The sequence below is a fragment of the Papaver somniferum genome, chromosome 6, assembly GCF_003573695.1.
Source record: "Papaver somniferum cultivar HN1 chromosome 6, ASM357369v1, whole genome shotgun sequence".
NCBI classification, from domain to species: domain Eukaryota; kingdom Viridiplantae; phylum Streptophyta; class Magnoliopsida; order Ranunculales; family Papaveraceae; genus Papaver; species Papaver somniferum.
Genome location: NC_039363.1, coordinates 110,867,771 through 110,874,130, shown reverse-complemented (window position 1 = coordinate 110,874,130; position 6,360 = coordinate 110,867,771). Strand labels below are relative to the sequence as shown.

General features: G+C 38.8%; 1 long non-coding RNA gene across 1 annotated transcript; it reads right to left on the bottom strand.

Annotated features, from left to right (window-relative positions):
- Positions 1–666: 666 nt before the first annotated feature.
- On the bottom strand, positions 667–4,157 carry LOC113288854. Its single transcript, XR_003330729.1, has 3 exons — positions 3,815–4,157; positions 1,844–1,928; positions 667–845 (listed from the first exon to the last, which is right to left on the bottom strand). It is a non-coding gene; the product is annotated as an uncharacterized LOC113288854 (long non-coding RNA).
- Positions 4,158–6,360: the final 2,203 nt, after the last annotated feature.

The following is a 6,360-nucleotide window of genomic DNA, read 5'->3' as shown; positions in this document are numbered from 1 at the left end:
TCTACTTCAATAGACTAATAGTTCTAATTAGGAGGAAAGGTACTCTATCGGCTTCTAAATAAAATTTAGGATCCAACAGTTCACTAATAGAAGCAAGTCCTCCTAACATGAATGGTAATCCATGAATGTAAGTTTCCATGTCTAAGCTGGTCAGACCTGATAATGGTTTCCTACAAACAAAGACAACACAAACACACCAGAATTACAAACCTCACTATTCTCCAGTGCTAGATTATTTAAGTGTTAACTTATTAAAATTAACTAATCTCTAAACTTCTATCATAACTGGTTTCACCTATAATTTTTACTACATAATTTATAAAAGAACATACCTACACAAAACAAAGAACAAACCATCAACATATTATGCAAATCAACCATATCAATACATAAATCTTTTAGTTATTGACTGTTTTTAGTAATTAAGATTTATCTCACAGCCCATTACCCAGTTCTAAATTAACCTAATTCTCTAACTGGCACTGGCTAATCCTATTATTGCCCATGTAAGATCTAATAATGAGCTCTGATACCAAGTCTGTAGCGCTCCCTAAGCTAGCAGCTGACTAATCCAAGAAATTAGCTATAAAATAAGGCACTAACGATCTAAAACATCTATTTAAAATACTAAAAAAGAAGTTCTAAACAAAAATTTACCTGAATCTAAACCCTCTCTGAAATAAATACAAGAACTCCTCTTAGATGTTACATATACAATAATGAGTTGGTTTACAAGTAAAATATAAACACAAAATAAACACAGCGGAAGCTAACCAACTAACGCAACCAACTCCTCAAAGCTTTCATCGCCACGTGCACAACTTGATCTGAATCTGTCTCTGAAACTGAAAGTGGGAATGGGTGAGCACATCATCCCTAAAAGGGGTGCCCCGTAGGAATAACAACTAGCTTTCAGGTAATCACTAGAATGATTTAAACACAATGCAGGTTTTACTGAAAACCGAATAAACACGGAAAACATATAAAGAATATTAAAATAATAGCAATACTGAAATTATAAAGTTCTACCAACCAAATAAACCGGCACACATTCACAACATAAATAATAGTTGAGCGACGTATTCCTTTGGAGTAGTAAGGTGTGACTCTTGCGGATTCATTAATGATCATTAAAGCACCCTGAGGTTTGTGGCCCCGTAGTCAGATAAGATTGGTACCTTACAAGTAACTCAATACACGCGCACTCTACATAACAAGTATCTAAAAAGAAATGATGGTGTTAACATTACATCCGAAGGAAGAACTTAATCATGGATATCCCTGTACTCTCGCAAATCAAGTCCAACAATCAGACATAAGATTCTCAACATCATTCTCTCCAAACACCAAAACATAATATAATAGCTTTTGAAAGTAATTTAAAAGAACCGTAAACATCCATGTACGAGACATGCGCTGCTCGTACAGAAATAGGGAAAGTAATATTTGGTGACACGAGTACACACCTAGATAGCTTATTAGTTGTCAGCAATTTTCACTCCTTTAGCGCATAAATATAGATATACCTTTTGGGCAACCACATCACACACCAATCAAAAGGAAACCTCCTCCTTTTCATGCTATCAATAAGTAAAGATTGTAAACACTTTCCAGTCAATGGAAATAATCACTTTTTGAAAATAAATAAGTACTCCCAAAACACAGATATTAGTTGTTTCCTAAGATCCAAGCCCATCCCAAAATGTAAAATAAAACTAGTTTGTATTACACACATAACACATGCATACACTATCATATAGTAACAAAGATATGCATGGATTCCACAAAAGATAGATTTGTAAAACAATAATGAATACAAGAGAGTTTCGTTATCGAGTCCCACCTCTTTTGATGACAAGCCTCACCTACCTCGAGATGTACAATCCACCGGTTCGTCTTTTGAATCGTTCGGTGTTGATAAAGAGTAACTGTTAATCAGAGAAGCATTCTAGAGATTATCCAAAAGGCTCATACAAAACTCATAACATAATCTCATACAAATCTCGAGTTAAAGACTAAGTGACCTATCTAATTGTTCTAGGCCCATTTATGGTTTTATACCTTTCTTTATCTATTTTTAGCACAACAAAGGTTTACTAATTCAATTAGGATGATTCTATAGTCCAATAGATATGTCTTAAGAATATCTACAACTTTGTAGAAGGAACCAAAGGCTAAGTCGGGCCATAAGAGGTCCAAATCGTCAAACTCAGATAACATGGCACTAAGCCCAAGCCCACTAAGCTCGGCCCAATAACACAAGGCCTGATAAAACTGATCAACTAAGAGTCAACGTCCATTCAAGGTCAAGGTCCTGGTCAAGTAAGGTCAAACTATTCAAAGTCAGGTCAACTGGTCAAGTCTGGTTTTGGCTCACTGAGCCAGTTCTGAGTCGAACCGATTCAAATCAGTCAGATTAGCTAAGTCAGGTAAGAGTAGAGTCGGTCAGACAATCTGACTAGGATGACTAACAGGTCTAAGTTTAAGAAAACAGAAGTTCATACATTCATTATCACAAAATAAACAACTTCAGCAAAACATCCTAATTGCATAGACAACATCTAAGAGATATAACTAATTCCTAGATTGCACCAACTGCAACTCAAACACATCCATCCCCTATTCTCTGCATATTCGACTTGAATCCCAGCAGCAACATCATTATCATTTCAACCAATTCCAGACGATACCAACTCTGCAACTCCATCTCCATTCTTGTTCTCATTCCAGCTCAACTACAACCTCTATTATCATTTAAAGACAATTTCATAACTCAATCCACTTTACAAAACTTGTATCATTACTTATAACTTGAACTGTAACTTGCAACACAGTCAACTCAACTCTCTAATCTGTTGACACTTCAACTCATGAACTGCTATTACTCAATTAAGTTTCAAGTCCACCAATTGCATTCATCTTTACAACCACCTGAAGTTCAACCAGAAACAATCTCCACCAATTTATCTCTAACTCCAACAGCAACTCTAGTACTTCACATTCATTAACCCTATCACCACTTCCATATCTTGATACATTCATATCCAACTGCACCATTTAAACTCCAATACCTGCAACCAATTCATGATCTGATTCAATTTAGATTTAGTCTAACACCTCCAAGTTCAGTTCCATCTGCTGCAACACAAAAGCTTCAAACATTCAACAACTCCAACACCACCAGTTCACATCCACATCTGCAATACAACTCTCAATTCATCTTCTACATACTCTGTAATTCAACTTATAACTTCGGTTCCATTTACTTGAGCTCCACCAACAGTTGAATAACACAAACAGCTTCTTCATGTTCTTCACCTGCAATTTGAGTTTCATCAACAGCCATTTCCTGAATCTCCTCTTCATCTGTAATTTCACTATCATTATTATAAACAAAATCCTTAATATGCAATTCTTGCTCAACCAAACCATCCACTCATATCCACCAATTTCTACTTCCATTTAAGGATATATCATCACCAGTTCTTCATTTGCAGTTCAACTTCAAAATCAGAAGTTAAGCATTAATACTTCTAAACTGTACCACCAGCACCAATTACAATTCCCAATTCACCAATTCATCTTTCTCATCTGCTAATTCCAATTCAGACACCCTAAATCACAAGAAATCCTAACTTCTGGATTTGGGGAAGAACAGGGGAAAACCCTAATTCTATATGAAACCAAAATTAAACTCCACACAATCATGTCTACCATAATTAACAGCAAAACCATGGAATATAATACCAAACTAAACTCAATTTCATAAAGAAATCAATCAACATAGGAACCCTAAATTTAAACACTGATTTACCTTCTTCTTTCGTTTCCACAGTAGAACAGCTTTATCACATCAATTCAACAGCAACCCCTCTTCTCTTCATCCATTAATAACACTATATCATCATCAGTTCTACACGAACCCTAACTTCAATCTAACACCAACATCACCTTCTTCTTCTCCTGGAACTCCAACAACTTCAATTCTAACTTCATCTTCTTCAGTTCATCAAGCTAACTAAGTTTCTTTGAATAACTCACAAGATTTAACTCAATTCTATGAATTGAATTCGACAGAGAACAGAAGAAGAAGGAGATAAGAACGAAGAGAGAAGGAAGAAAAGAGAAAACGAATTTGTCTTCGACATGTTAGGATGATAAGGCCGAAGATAAAAAAGATGTAAAATGACTACTTTGCGCCCTCGTACAAATCTGATGTTATCTTCTTCGTCTAGTATCCGAAAGACACGTTCGAATAGTCTAATTCGCATAACTTTTCGAGATCTACCTAGTGATACTAATTTCGTATCTAGATATTTCTTTGATTAATTTCTATTAATTACGTTCATCTCTAATTAATCGAGTCAATAACGGCTTAGTCGTCTCTTGACTGGTCTAATTGCGTTGACGAGCTCGAGGATCGTTACATGGCTTCAGTTCCGTGGAAGGATGACGAATGGCTTCAGTTCCGTGGAATGATGGCAACTTTGTCTAAATTAGGGTTTGGCATGTCGAAACCCTAATTAGCGCCCCTTACTAAAATCGTTGTAGAATTCTCGTACGAACTCGGATTTTGACGGTCCGCCCCTCCATTCCGATCGGAAAAGAATTTCCTATCTCCCAATGCTGGTATATTTAGGTTTTGATTTTTTTTTAGTAGGTGAAAAAATTCCGACAGTAAAACTCAGGAAGAATTCAGGAGGGATGTTGCGGGTAGGTGGCGTAGTCGCGTCCAGTCATCTATTCCCGTTCATGGAGAAAGAAGGAATCTTTTATTCGGTTCAAACTCTAGAAACTCCGTCCGCATGAAAAGAGGTATCGACCCTCTTCTGTTTTATGTTGCTCGTCCGGATCGGTGCTTTCGTCTGTAGTGTCTCTCCAGTGGATTCCAAAATTTACCAAACTCCATCGCATTCTTGGGACGAGTGGATGAAATATATGATCGACAACGATCATGTCAGGGGTAACCTTGGAGATTGTGGTTGCGTTGTCGGTCAAAATCTTCCGGAGTCACTGGATGAAATAGATGGGTTGGGAGACGTTCTGTTGTCGATATGCTGCTATCAAGTTTTCAAGGACTTTGTTCCAAGATACATCCTTCGAACCATCGTCTGAATCTTGGACTATTGTATGGAATGGGATGCAGTGAGCAGTCCCCAGTTATATTTCTGTTAGATCCGATGTCATGGACGAACATGCGAATGTATCTCTATGGCGTTCTTTTACGGTATTCGATGCACATGTACGGCTTCATGTTGAGAAATTCCTGCGGCTCGTAAAACTTCGACAGTGATGATGTTGAAATCAGAAATAACCTGGTTGAGGGGAGTGAAAACGTCCCATGCTGGTAGTCCCCACGTGTAGCCTACTTTCATTGCATCGCCTTGAATCCACGTCCAAGGGATTTGATACGAGCTTATTGTACTCTTCTGGATTTCACACTGGGATGCTCAGAATATCATAATGGACGAAATATTTTGGATAGCGAAGAGGTAGAAGTGAGAGAGTTATGTTGTTTATCGTGGCTCCCTATGTTTCTTCAAGAAAATGTTTCAGCCGCATCTCTGTAGTTATCACATGAATCTTTGATGGTCGTCGGGATGGACTGTGATGAGCAGTCCCCAGTCTCACTTTTCTTTAGTTTCTTAAGTTATTTCCTCTGAGCAGGCTTGGGATCCACCGCGGCCTCGTAAAGTGTTACAGGCTTCTTCTAGAAAAAGAGGTGATGATATTCTTACGCTACACCCTTGAAGAGTAGATGACCTTGTCGTGGATATGACATTTTAGTTGACCTTGTCTTCTGAGATTTGACAGTGAAGGGATTCCGTGTAGATCCTCAGTCCCCAAGTGCGCTTTACGGGTTTCCATCTTTGTAGTGATTGTTGCTATGGTGAATCCCTGGCTGGTATCAACAAACGAGCGCCAACAGTTCCTGGCAACAGATGTAACAGAAGAGACTACATTGTTATGGGAACAAAGTAGGTTGGCTGGAATTGTATGGGTGTCCATGGAAGTAAAGGGATTAGCTGGATGCGTCAGCGAGCAAACTGTCCAGGACCACGAGCTTTAGCGGGATGGATCAAAAGGTGGCCACGACTACGAAAATTGGCTGGTTGCAATCATGATCCTTGACATGGGGAGTGTGGTGGCACGACCCTTGGAAATAAGGAGTGGCGTCTACGGCACGATCCTCGACAAGGAAGAGCGGCGGCTTCGACACGATCCTTGAAAGGAGGAGTGATGGCTACGACACAATCTTTGGAAAGAAGGAGTGGCAACTACTACATGATCCTCGGCAGGAGGGGGCGGCGGCCGCGGGCACGAACCTTGGCAGGAAGGAGGCGTTGAAGCGGCTTCGGC